At 41.4% G+C, this 13,783-nt stretch overlaps 1 protein-coding gene across 2 annotated transcripts in view; it reads right to left on the bottom strand.

Annotated features, from left to right (window-relative positions):
* Positions 1-13,783, bottom strand: part of emp2 (epithelial membrane protein 2) — a 52,874-nt gene that overhangs the window by 7,293 nt on the left and 31,798 nt on the right. The gene's annotated exons all lie outside the window — the stretch shown is intronic.

Below are 13,783 nucleotides of genomic sequence, written 5' to 3'. Positions count from 1 at the left end.
ACATCAAATGCGAAGCTTAATATGTTGTATGTCCCTAAAAGGTCACTGTATTTTAAGATGGCGCATGCCATATGGAGCACCGGTCTGCTTCTTTTGTCTAAAATATTAAAATATAAAGCTAATAATAATGCTTAGAATAAATGCTTGTTTGAATTATCATAAAAAAAAAACAAATTTGAGAATGTGATACAAGAAATTTGATAACTTATAAGATGAAATATCACACATTGGGCCTTTAAAGGTGAGAAGGATGAAAACACAAGCATGCTAAGCACATGTGCCTGCAGACATGAACACACACATGCAGACAGCAAGGGAGTTGGCCCTGTCATTCTCCTCCAACCAACAGGAAGTGAAGAACACTTCTCTGTACCAAGCACACTGTCAAGGGATGTGGCAGGAGATCAGCCTGGGGTGGGGGAGGGAAGGATGTTGGGGCCCAACAAGCTAAAAGGTTAATGTGCAAAATCAGCAGAAGTAAAGATTATCAAAATAATTGGACCACATCCTGTGCAGAGCTCGTTTTTAGCGACTGATCCCAATTTGAACTAGAGGAGCATTATTGTAGCAACAAATATTTAACCCACACACACACACAGGCTAAATTTCCTTTTGCCCACAGCTACTGTGTCAATCTCACTGGAGGCATATGCGAAGGAGGAGGAAGGCAAAAGAAAGAAAGTTCACCGGAGAGAAGGAAACCAAGATCATGAGTGACGTATAGACACATACAGGTGGTCAACCCAGAAACACTTACCAGGATTTTAAAAAAATCAGATGATTATTCTAGAACGTTGACATTAAAGAAAGTGAGTGTTACACGAATGAAGGTTAGAGCAATACTCCTTACACCCTAGAATGAATATACTGTATACCACCAGGCCTAATCAGGATATGGATCAAAGAATCAAATGAACCAATCAGAAAAAGACATCACTTAAAGTGACTGTGTGTATTTTCCCTGGCAATAGGCAGCAGTACATACCTAAATCATTGCAAGCACGCTGTATTTTTGTGTTCAAGTTAAGCTTGGTTTATGCTTGACACATTTACTTTCCGCTTGGTGATGCGGCTCGAGGATGGAACGCGCTTCACAGCTCGCAGCGTTTATGGTTCATGCAGCTTGTCTCTGCGGTGAGCCAATATTCTCCCAAACTGTAGGGGGCAGCATGGAGCTCTACAGCATGCATCCAACACTACACCATAGTAGAAGTAAAAATTACTGTTGTTTACAACATGGCATTTCAGCATTTTTAACAGCGTCCTCGTCTTTTCCGACAGTGCGAGCTATTTCTCTCCAAGAATTATTAACAACATGTTGATCACGGTGATCTCTGAGAGCTGAATCATACAAGTGTCTGTATTTACGAACCTCTGCCATACTAGTTCCTGCCGGTCCGCCATGTTTTTCCGCGTCCGACCGTCCGCGTGGTTAGAAAAATTCCTAGGTGCATGGTGCGGAAATTTTGGGCCGTGCGGAGGCGCGGTGGAGGGGCGTGGTTGTTAAAATGACGCAATTTCGCCACGCGGAGCCGTGCGGACCTCGCGGACGCGTCAAGCGTAAACCAACCTTAAGACCATACCAACGGATGGCCATTAGGGTCAAAAATTCCTGGAAGCGCAATTTTCGAACAATGCAAAATGACAAGCACATCAGAGACTCTAGAAATACGGACAAACCCTCAGTCACATCGCCTATAGATTTCTTAAGGCCTGAATAGCGTATTCTATAGTAGCTCTATATAGAAATTGACGTAACATCATGATGCATTGTGGGATGTTGCCGTAGACAAGCAAGCGTGTATTTTGCATGGGTGCTTATGGGTCTGAGGTGCTCTGCTTGTCTCAAAGTTGTACTTGCATATCCTAAATATGTTCAAGCAGGGGACATGGGAAATTTTTCCTTCATTTTCCAAAGCCGGGTAAGGTATGCAACAACACGTAACAGCCGGAAGGTAAAACTGTCCGAGCTAAAGACAGAAAAAGCAAAGCAGAGGTATTTATGTGGAAGAGCAGATTTTCATTGTTGAGCAGATCAATGAGTGTGCATATATTTGTTCCATATATGTTGCTGTTGAGAAAGAGTCCTACATCCGAGAATGATGAACCGATACTAGCATCGCTTTCAGATGTGGAGTTATCCAGGAGGCAGCGGTGAAAACGAAGGGGTCCAGCTGCACGTCTTGGCTAAACAAAAAATATCTTTGATCAGAGGTGAGTGGCAAGTAAAAAGTAGTGACATAAATAATAATGTTATTTTAGTATTGTGAGTAATGAGTAACTGTTTCAGCATAAAAGTTTGAATTTTGTTGTTAGTAACATCCAACTAGGGCTCCGTCTGTGTTTTTTCAATTGGAAAATACAGTTTGTTTGTCCAGCACTAGCACCCAGCAGCACTTGCGATCTGATGCCAACTGGTTAAGCCTTATCCCTTAGCTGCCGTCTTGGATGTTGGAGCAAATTTGCGGATCTCCGACTGTGGGGCTGCTGCCGCCGTACAACATTCACTTGAGTTAGGTTAATATAAACACTGTAATTTAAGTACAAAAATATAATTTTACTTACAGGTACTAGTGGAACAAAGACAGCAAGCCCTCTTTGTCCAACAATTCCACGATTAACATGCCAACGCGAACACACAGAGGACACAACTAAAGTTCAAAGAATCGAAATGGCCAAAAACCTTTAATGCAGGGCTGAGGCCTTCTGCGGAGCTAGCCACCAGTGCTAGCTCTGACGGATCACGCTACCTATCAATCAAATCTAATTATTCATAATTTCAGGTATTTAATAACACCTTAACAGAAGAGTTACAAAAAATATCCTTCTCAGATTTGTCATGACTAAAACTAGATCTATTAAACCTAAAATTGATTTTTGAACCAGACTGTAAACATGTTTTTTTCTGCTGTGAAGTTTGCATTTTTTAACATGGGAGGAAATGAGAACTTTCTCTGTTTTGGAGCCAGGACCCAGTAGATGAGGGGATAACTGCAGTTTGTGTCATTTCCTGGTTGGCTTCAGGTCTGGAAGCCTGGGGTCTCCCCTTGGTAATCACTGGTCACCACAGCACCAAGCATGTTGTAGGGATGAACGCTCAGTCATTTTCTGATTGAAATTATGATTTCAGATAATGCGATCATGTGACAATCAAAATCACATTCCTTGCAGCGCTCTGGATTGACCCAGTGTCAATTATTACACACATCCAGGATTTTCCTGTTTTTAAAAGTGTTACAGTGGTAGCAGCGTGCACTGGATGGGGATGGGGAGGTATTAAGGGCTTGACACACGGGAGGCGACAAACGACCGCAATCAGCAAATTTCGTCGTTGTCGCTTTTATTACCTGACACAAGGGAGGCGATCCGCGGCAAAGCCGTCTACGCGGTCTGTTGCATGGCGAAATCGAAACTTCCGTTGTTTTGTTTGCTGTGTCAGGTTGGAGGGAATTAAGGTTATTTAAGCGGTTCAGAGTTAATAAAGCGGTAGATATGATGTTTCACAAGGTGCTGCTAGAGTTATGTGAAATCTTACTTGTGATTTTACTATATAAAACATAATAATAATCATCTTCTCCTCCATGTTTGCTCGGAGATGTACGGAGCATCCTGTCCGCTCATTGGTCAGTGAATGAAACCGCCGTTGATTGGTCCTCGTCCGAGTGACAGCGATGAAAAGTTGAAAATGTTTCAACTTTATGGGATCGCGTCGCTAGGTCGCCTGTGCACGACACGTGCACGAGCGCAAAATTTCACACGTACGTTTTTCGCGTTTCGCTTAGTAGGAGGGAGACCCGCGATTATCGCTTTGTCGCGCACGTCTCATTGAAAATGAATGGAGAGGCGATGTCGCCTCCCGTGTGTCGAGCCCATAAGGGTTGTGGTCGCCAAGGTGGCGATTTTTTTTCCCCTTTTTGTGGTGCTTCTATGGTCAGTATTATCATTGATGGTCACATTCGGTGACTACATTCGGTGACTACGGAAAGGTTTATTCACCAACTTCCTGAAACAGCAGAAAGGAATTTACTGCAATAACAGTATAACAGGCATTGTACCATTTAAGAGATTAGAATAGATTGGATTTTCAGGGGGAAAATATTTGTAAATAGAAGTTTGTGTAATAACTGGTCAGTAGCCCTGAATGATTTATCATATTCTGATTTTAAACAACGCGATCACGTGACCATCAAAGCTGCATTTTTTTCACGGCGCTCCTGACTGAGCCGGGATTCAATTCAATTCAAGTTTATTTATATAGCGCCAAATCACGACAAGAGTCGTCTCAAGGCACTTCACATAATAAACATTCCAATTCAGGACAGTTCATTAAGCCAATCAGAAATAATTTTTCCTATATAAGGAACCCAGCAAATTGCATCAAGTCACTGACTAGTGTCAGTGACTATACAGCAATCCTCATACTAAGCAAGCATAAAGTGACAGTGGAGAGGAAAACTCCCTTTTAACAGGAAGAAACCTCCAGAGAATCCTGGCTCAGTATAAGCAGCCATCCTCCACGACTCACTGGGGATCGAGAAGACAAGAGCGCACACACACACACACACACACACACACACACACACACACACACACACACACACACACACACACACACACACACACACACACACACACACACACACACACACACACACACACACACACACACACACACACACACACGATTTTAAACATCCAGGTTTCATCAAAGTTTTACAAAGGGTTACAGCTGTGGCAGCAAGCGCCAGCAAGGGTGGGTGGTTGGGGATCCACACTATGTGGACACTGAAAGTGCAACTCTTCCTCCATCCAAAACCGAATTTCTCTGATGGCACAAACTGATGCAGAGTGGTGGTAATTTAAATAAAGCATGTGGAATCCATTTTCGCTCTGTGTCAGAGAGCGGTGCATTGTTGCAGTAATAGCTTTTCATGTTTAGATGTTGTGACGTAATCTCCTGTCAGGTTTGTTACTGTATATTGAGAATTTTGTGCTGAAGCTTGATTTAAAGAAACTTGTGAATTGAATTCAAATAGCACTTTTGGCCCAGAAATGTTTTACATTCAATATTTTCCTAAAATCGATCAGCACTAGCAGGCAGAGGCCATAATTTTTAGGGTTGTCCAGTTCCAAAATCGATATCGGAGGTTATTCGATATCGGCCCAAAAACACTGTATCAGATTATACCGGACGGCATTAAAAATTTCCAATATAAGCAGTCCGTTAAGGTTCACATTTTTGCAACCAATGGTAAAAAAAAATTTATTAATTTTTTATCATACTTACTGTCATGGGCTCTTGTTGTCCGATTGAGTAATATTACTTAGGAATGGACAATATATCAGCATCAATATCGGTGTCGGCCGATGTTAGCCATTTTTTAACATATCGGTATCGGTCCGATAAATAAAACCAGGCCGATATTAACAACTGATTTTTTCCATCTTGTCTCCATTTGTTTATCTGTTTCAGAAGTTGAGGGGGTGATGTGTATTTGTTTAGTCATGTGACTGTAATAATCTCAGAACCGTAAGGCCGAATCTGCCAGGCTTAACTCGGTTTCTGGGGGAAACCCTGTTCATTCTATACAAAATCTGCTGATTTTAGAAGCATTAATGTCAGTATATCAGTATCGGCAAATAACGGTTATCGGCCATAACAGTGATCTCAATTGCTGATATTGGTATCGGCCCAAAAATTTCATATCGGTGCATCACTAAAATTACTTGATCAAGCCTTTCACACATTCCACACTACAAAATACATTACAGTCTGTATGATCTGTGCTGATATCGTATTGGATTGATATCGATATCAGTCAATACTGAAGGCTGCAATATCTGTATTGTATCGGGAGTTAAAAAGTTGTATCATGACATCCTTAGTAAATGTAAACAGCTCGATGTGTATTTTTTGATGCGTCTTAGGGCAACTCAAAGAAAAATGTGTGTTTTTTTGTTTGTTTTCCGTGTCAAAATTAAAGTCAAAATCCCAATAATCATAACAGTTCCACCTAAATCTTTCACAATAAGAGCCTGAAATAGATACATTCATGTCAAAGTACTCGATGCATTACATAGCTCATGTTTTCTGGTCAATCTCACATTTCACAAGAAGATACCATTGGATACCGTACAATACTATATGAACAGATTCATGTCTTATTAGGATGCTCTGGTGTTTTCCCACCGTTATCTTGACTCTTAACAGAACAAATAAGACTAAATACCAACAATAAGATAAAAAAAAAGATAACCAATGGCCTTCCCTGACACAAACACATACAGCAATTCCTCATCTCCACTCAGCCTTGTAATAGGAGGCTGGGGACTCAGCGTTTGAGTGTGTGTGTGTGTTGGCTGTTTCCCTCGCCTGATGGAAAATGCTGACTTTTAATGTCCTTTTTTTACTCTTTCATAAAACACAAAGCCACAGACTTAACTGGGCCTCTGAATCCCACTCCCCCATCTCTCCCACTGTCCCAGTCCTCCCTTCTCCGCTTGATTCTTTGTGTCCCTCTTTGTGTCAGAAAAAGTGAGACAGTGAAACACTAATAAACTTCCTCTGGAGACCTCTGGAATAGTTTATATTCGGCACAAAGAGTTAACGGATTATCTGTAATGCATTTATTTTCATAATGCAGACACTGAAGTTTCAAAGAGCAATAATTTGGGCAACTTTCAACTTTTTAGTTTGAATCAGAGATGCTTCTTCCCAACAGCGGGATTTTTAGTGTGCTGCTAGCTGGAAGATTAGCAGATCTGATCAGTCATTGTTTCTCTGTGATTATTTGCTTCAGAAAGATGCCGTTATCTGGAAAATGGTGTTTCTGTTGGTGTCAGAAATTGCCACCATGTGATTGGCTGATTAGTAATTAGCATTAAAGAGCAGTTGGACAGGTGCACCCAATAAAGTGGCCATTCAGTATTAACATAACATAAATACACACACACACACACACACACACACTGAATGGCCACTTATATATATATGTGATTTCCATATGGCAGCAGAGGGTCATGAAGCAACTGATGGGAGAGGTGAAAAGAGGATCGCAACCTTCACTCACTCACTCACTCACACACACACACACACACACACACACACACACACACACACACACACTCACTCACTCACTCACTCACTCACTCACTCACTCACTCACTCACTCACTCACTCACACACTCACACACTCACACACACACACACACACACACACACACACACACACACACACACACACACACACACACACACACACACACACACACGTATTTTTATTGCTGTCCACCACCTGTCCTCTTCTCTTTACTACTTTATCCATCTGCTTACAGATCTGACATATGTGCTATTGTTAGCACTAGCGATGCATAATCACACACCTAATTCATCTGAGAAAATCCTCATTCGGTGTGTTTAAATGCACATCTAAGTCGATCTAAAGTAATAAACTGGGAGCCTTTGTCCTAGTTTGCATGTATGTCAGAAAAACGAACCCTCATTCCACTCCGCTACAATTGGTGGTGACGTGCACCCTTTTGTGTTGGCATTCTTCCTGTTAGCTTGTAGCAACACAAATAGTAAACAAACGCTAGAAGGAGTGGAACAGAAGTTGTATTTATAACAGGACATGCACCATGGACGAAGGAATAGACAACAACGCTGCAGCACAGCTTATTTGGTGCGTACTAGGGACGCTGCGATCCGTTCACGTGATCGGAAACGGGCCCGATCACGATTTTAAAAGGATCGGGAGAAATAAATTGGTTTTAATCTTTTAAAACAACAAACATGACTTTTTAAAATTCATCCTGAGATAGAGATTTTCAAATAGAATAAAAATTGCTTTTTTAAATTTCAATAAGTTCTTCTACATCAATATTATTTTTTTCTTGTACAAAAACAACAAAGTAACATCACACAATTAACGGCAGGCAGGGACTCAAGACACCAAGGTGCAGCTGATAGCAGGCAGGCTAACACAGAGCTAACATGTCTCCTGAGGAGCTTTAATGTCTTCAGCTTGGTGGCATTTTAAACCGGACAGCGAACTCAGACGAAAAACGCGGAGCCAGCCGACAGAGAAAGATAAGCTAATAAACAAAGAGAAATCGCCAACAAACTGCAAAACGTCGGGTTGTTTCCTGCAGCGCCAGAGCACAGGAACGCATTGCTCAGCTGTGGGAGCTTGAGGGAGTAAACAACTTCAAATAAGAGCAACACTGCTACTTTTAAACATTTTTATAATATAAACATGTTTTTTAATCAGTGTCCTTCCCAAATAAGTGAAAGTGAAACTTAAAGGGCGACTTGGATCTGTTTTCTTTTTATTTTAATGCTCTGCAGAAGATTGTTTCCTTATTTTGTCTTATTTTAATGCTTTCCTGAAAAGCATCAGATCGGGACTCAGTATCGGCAAATACTCAAAATCAATTGACTCAGAATTGGATTGGGAGCAAACAACGTGATCGGAACATCCCTAGTACGTACTACTGTTTGATGGTGTTACACATGTTACTTTGTAGAGATGATATTATCTGAAAACCGCTTCTGCAGTCTTGTAACTTCGAGACACTAGTATCAGCTCGACTTAACATGCAGAGGAAGTCGGATACCTACCGCATAGACTGGTATATCAGTCGGCCGATATTTACAGTTTTTTTTTTTTATTCATAGGCATCAGCCGATATTTATCCTCAGTAAAGCAGATTTTAGGTCAGGAACATCCTAAGGCAGCCCAGTGCTGTTGCAGAATTTAATTTAAATGTATTTTACGTTCGCCAATAACATCTGCATAATAAACACTCTAAATTAACTTTAACACTGAGCAGTGCACAAAGTTAGGATTAAATAGTTAAACTCAAAATCCGATTCAGCTTCAAAAATTTTGTGCATCAACTGATGTTATTAGCGGCCTTTTAGTATGAAAATAAACTGGACAATGTTAAGATATTAGCCATGAAAGCAGACTCATAAAAACCAACAGTACATATCGGCGTAGGTATCAGCAATGGAAAAACCAATATCGGTCCACCTCTACTACCCCATTATCTGGGTTCTTCAGTACAACTAGAAAACCTCACCTTCAGCAAGACTAACACGTAGGGCTGGGCAATAAATCGAAAATGTATCGTTATCGAAATTTCTGACTCTTATCGAGATAATTGTTCCCAAGTGAATAAATTTGATAATAAAAAATGAAAAGATGTGTGTGGGTTGGAAACATTTACATCCCTTTAAGAAGCTGTACCACCGTGAGTCACGTAAAAATGTGACTCAACGTAATACATGTGACAGCCCCATCTAGTGGACAACTTTTGATTCTGCGCATACCTGTAGCTATCATCTATTTATCGTTATTGAGTTGAAATCCTCAATATATCGTGATGTTGATTTTAGGCCGTATTGCCCAGCCCTACTAACACCTTTACGTGCAATAAATAAATAAAAAATCAGTCTATTTAGGGCAAAGTTTGGTTTTCTGATGCATGTAAACACATTGAATTATTCCCAATCAAAGGCAACTGAAATGTCATTTTCAACAATAGTTTCAAGGCCACTCGTTTTTATTACTTATTATTCACTGCCAATGACAACTAAAGTCGTCATTTTGCCTTTTTTTTTACAGGGTGGGCGTTGGAACGAGCCCCCGCACCATGAGAACAAACATCTCATCTCTAAAGCCGATCCTCATCCGCATACGTCACACGTCACGTGATCAGGAAGCAGAAAATCCATGTGTTAGGAGATCGTTTTGGGCCGCTGCTGTAAAAAAAGTGAGGCGCGAACCGCAAAAGCTTCTGCCGATCACAATTCAACAACGGATTATGAAAGAACGGATAAAGCTCAAAACGCGTGGATTCCTCCTGATGTAAGAGGTGAGTCTCCGCTTTGTTTTGGCCAAGGGCGTCAGTTTGTTTTCAGAATTGCTGGGGACACTAACCATACACTTGAGTGGGGTTTAAAAATTGCTGGGGACAATATAGGCTAGCACAGGGGTCGGCGGCTCTGTAGCCGCATGCGGCTCTTCCATCCATCTGATGCGGCTCTCTGTGCTCTTAAAATAATGAATTGATATTTAAATAAAAAGCGTTATATTTTACTGCATTAATTTTACATCTGTATGCTAATTCTAAATGTAAAGATTATCTGCGTAAACCTGAACAGTTCCGACCCGGTCTTACTGTGAGACCGGGTTGACGCGTCACGCTTGTGCGTAATCATATGCGCTTCCTGAGCTGGAGGATGTCAGATTCTGGGATTCTCCTCAGACGGCTCCTGGATGCGTCGCCACATTGGAGACAGGAACAAGCACTATTCAGCCAAAGTTTCATAATCAGGGAACATTTTCTAAGTGACAAGTCTCTCTGAGAGACAGGGTTTGGAAAACACTCGCTTCAGTGGGAGGAACCTTCTCACATGCGCTCTGGTTCTGAGAGCCTGGATTTGTATTCTGAACAGTCTAAACATGTTTTTAAAAGAAACGTATGACAAAAGTGGCACCTGCTCAGTAAAACCACCAACAGGGTGAAAATATCAAAATATTGTAGGCAGAGACGGGCTTCTGGATCATCTTTATATAAATCGTTTTATTGATTATCTTCTTATGAAAGATAACTTTGACGTACACGAGCGACCAGGCGCGTTGCAAGATTTTCAAAAGTGTGGGAGATGTTGTCTGTGCCTAAAATAATTTGATGTTATTCATCTTGTTAGTTTAATTTCCATAATAGCGGAGCAGGTGCGAATTTTAGACGCGTCACGCATGTCTCCGTTTTAAGCATGTTTAAACTGTTCAGAATACAAATCCAGGCTCTGTCTCGTTAGATTGGTGTAACTAAAGTTTGTACTGAATGAAACTTTACATTAAACCATGTTGAAAAGAAAAGGATCCGATTAAATCATTTCCCCTCATTTACAGTCACGACGTACAGCGCAGTGCGCGTGGCTCTGGGGTTAATCAGGTTTAATTGTTTCTCTTTGCAACAATCTTCACAAGAAGGCAAAACAGTTAAATGGCAGGTTACAGATATTTATATTAGACTGTATTTTGATGGATAAACTCAAGGATGCTGGCTGTTTTGAAAGAATTACCCCGACGCACACTGATGCGCATGGATGAGCTTGGAAAAATGTTCTTTTTATGAAATTATGAAACTTTGGCTGAACAGCGCTTTTTCCCGTCTCTAATATGGAGACGCATGACGCATCCAGTCTGAGGCAGAATAGCAGCGCAGAAAGCACCTGTAGAGACATTTGATTACGCACAAAGTTTATGTGGAGCAGAAGCGGTCGGGCCACGGCAGGTGAAACGTTCCTAGCCTACATGAAGTGAAACTGTTTAATTGTAACATTAATATGTTACTGGACACGCTGGTCTGGTTGGTTAGACCAGTGTTGGAAGTGGAAAACACACACACACACACACACACACACACACCAATTAAAATAATGCTGATAGCATGGACTAGAAGACAGGTGATGGTTTTATTTAAATGATGATCAGGCTGCTGTAAAATGTAATCTCAATCCACATCCAGACAGAATTATCCTCTATTCTATTTGCTCTGCTCTTGTCTGGACTGATGTAGCTGACGGTGCGCGCGGCGCGCCTAACGGCTGTGGTGCACATTTTACGCATTTGGAGAGATGGGCTGGATGCTTTGCTTTTACTGGAAGATGGTCCACTTAACGCACGGGTGTAGACTACATATTAATGACAAATGAATGAAAATTAAATTGGGAGTTTTTACTTCATATTTTATAAATAAAAATGACGGGGGAACACATTCATGACATATTTTTAAACGAAATTTTCTAGAGCGACCTGCCTGCTTCACTTAAGTCACTGCTTATTAAGGTCCGTCCAAAATTACCGTGGCCCACCCAAAAATGAAAACCTGGTGCTGCACCTATTATAAACCTCTGCAAATTGTTGTTCTTCACGTTATAAAACTCAGACTTTGTACAGCTAATGTCAAGATGTAAAATGATGAATTCAGTCGAGCTCTTCCGTCCCTCCCTCTCCTGCTCTCCTGGAAACCCGACATCGGCTGTCAGAAGCGGGATGTGAAGAAGGAGATGAGGCAAACAGAGTGAGTGCGACGTAGAGAAACCAGACTGGTGTGGAGGTGAGCTAACAGAAGGAAAAGTGTGGGTGTTGAATCCCCCACGGGTGCGATGTCCATGCGAGCGACCGGTACCTGCTGCTGTCACCTGGTTGTGAGCAGCTCTCTGCTGTCTGAGGGTAGGCCCCGCCCACAACGCCGCGGCTGCTGCGGTGTTTTCTTTACTGTGGGAAATGGGTAATAATGGCTCTTTGATGGGAACAGGTTGCCGACCCTTGGTATAAGATCTGAGCTGGTAAAACAAAAATCCTCATCAGTAGGCTTTTTTGAAAGTGGGGGGGACACAGCTGCCAATCACAAATTTTGCAGGGGACATGTCCCCTGTTAAAATGACGCCTATGGTTTTGGCGTCTACATCATCCTAGCGTGCAACGTTCTGTGACTCTTAAAAAAAACAGTAAAAACGGTGAGAAAAGCTGACAGCAAAGGGCTTCACGGAACAGGAAACGGCTGGCAGCAAATGAGTTAAAAATGTTTTAAGCTAATTTGTTTTTCAAATGTACCCTTGCACCTTTAAACGGTCACTTGGTCTAAAATGAATTAATGAAATAGATGGACTTTTGCACCATATTCTCATTTTTTGAATTTAATCTATAACCCTACAGAATTATAGACAGGTTTTTATTATATGTGGCGCAGTACTAATGGGTCCATTGATCAGTACTGGTCCTTGGTCCAGTGGATAAGGCCCCTTTATGAACCTGGAGGTTGCTGCTTGTTTCAACCACAAGGGGGCGAACCAAATGATGCTCAAAAACTACATTTTTAAAATTAGGCCTATGTACTTTACTATGTTTTCGTAAAAGCACATAGTTTTTTTTATTATTATATTCCATTTTTATACACCCCTCTTAAAACTATGTTTAAAGGGACTTTACGGAATTTTGAATTTTTATGCTCGCGATTGCCCCCTCAGGCCAAAAGCGTAACGGCAGCTTCAATAGTAGGCTCGTGCACGAGGCGCGCATGCTGTACGAGAACACTCCTTAACGAAAATAACAGCTGAGACAGTCCCTTGTGTGTGTGTGTGTGCGTGCGTGTGTGTGTGTGTATGTGTGTGTGTGTGGGGGGGGGCCCAGAGGACAGGAGAACGTGCAGCTAACTAATTAAATAATTTGGTTCTGTACCTTTCTCTTCAGCACAGCCGACAAAGGTTTGTGATGGGTCAGTCCTCCTGCATGCTCAGATCATTCCCTTCCCTTGCTAGAAAAATTGTTCCAAAATGAAAGTTGAACCCACATCTTTTTTATCTGTGAATTCAATGCCGTTCGGCGAGTCTCAAATAAAAATGTGGGCGTCTTACTGTAAAAAAATATACCAATAATATAAAAAAGAAACTCTAGATAAACTACGTTCATATCTAGAATCAAACCCGGATCCTCTGCGCGTAAGTCTGACGTCTTACTAAGCGAGCTATAGCGCAAATAACGTCCTTTGTATCTGTAACATTTATATCGTTGATGACAGCTGAAACAACGTTCAAACAACGGGGCTATGCCTGAGCGTGAACGCCCTGCTCGACCCAAGCAGCTCTCTTTTTCTGTGATTTTACAGAAAAACAGGCAATCACAGTAAAAATGCCAGGGCTCATTCTACAGGACCAGGGCATTGCAGGAGAATGTATGAAGAAGAAATTTATTATTTCTATACATGT

Source organism: Nothobranchius furzeri, chromosome 12 (assembly GCF_043380555.1).
Source record: "Nothobranchius furzeri strain GRZ-AD chromosome 12, NfurGRZ-RIMD1, whole genome shotgun sequence".
Lineage (NCBI taxonomy): Eukaryota > Metazoa > Chordata > Actinopteri > Cyprinodontiformes > Nothobranchiidae > Nothobranchius > Nothobranchius furzeri.
Note: the sequence above shows the minus strand (reverse complement) of the source record. Positions and strands in the feature narration are given on the sequence as shown.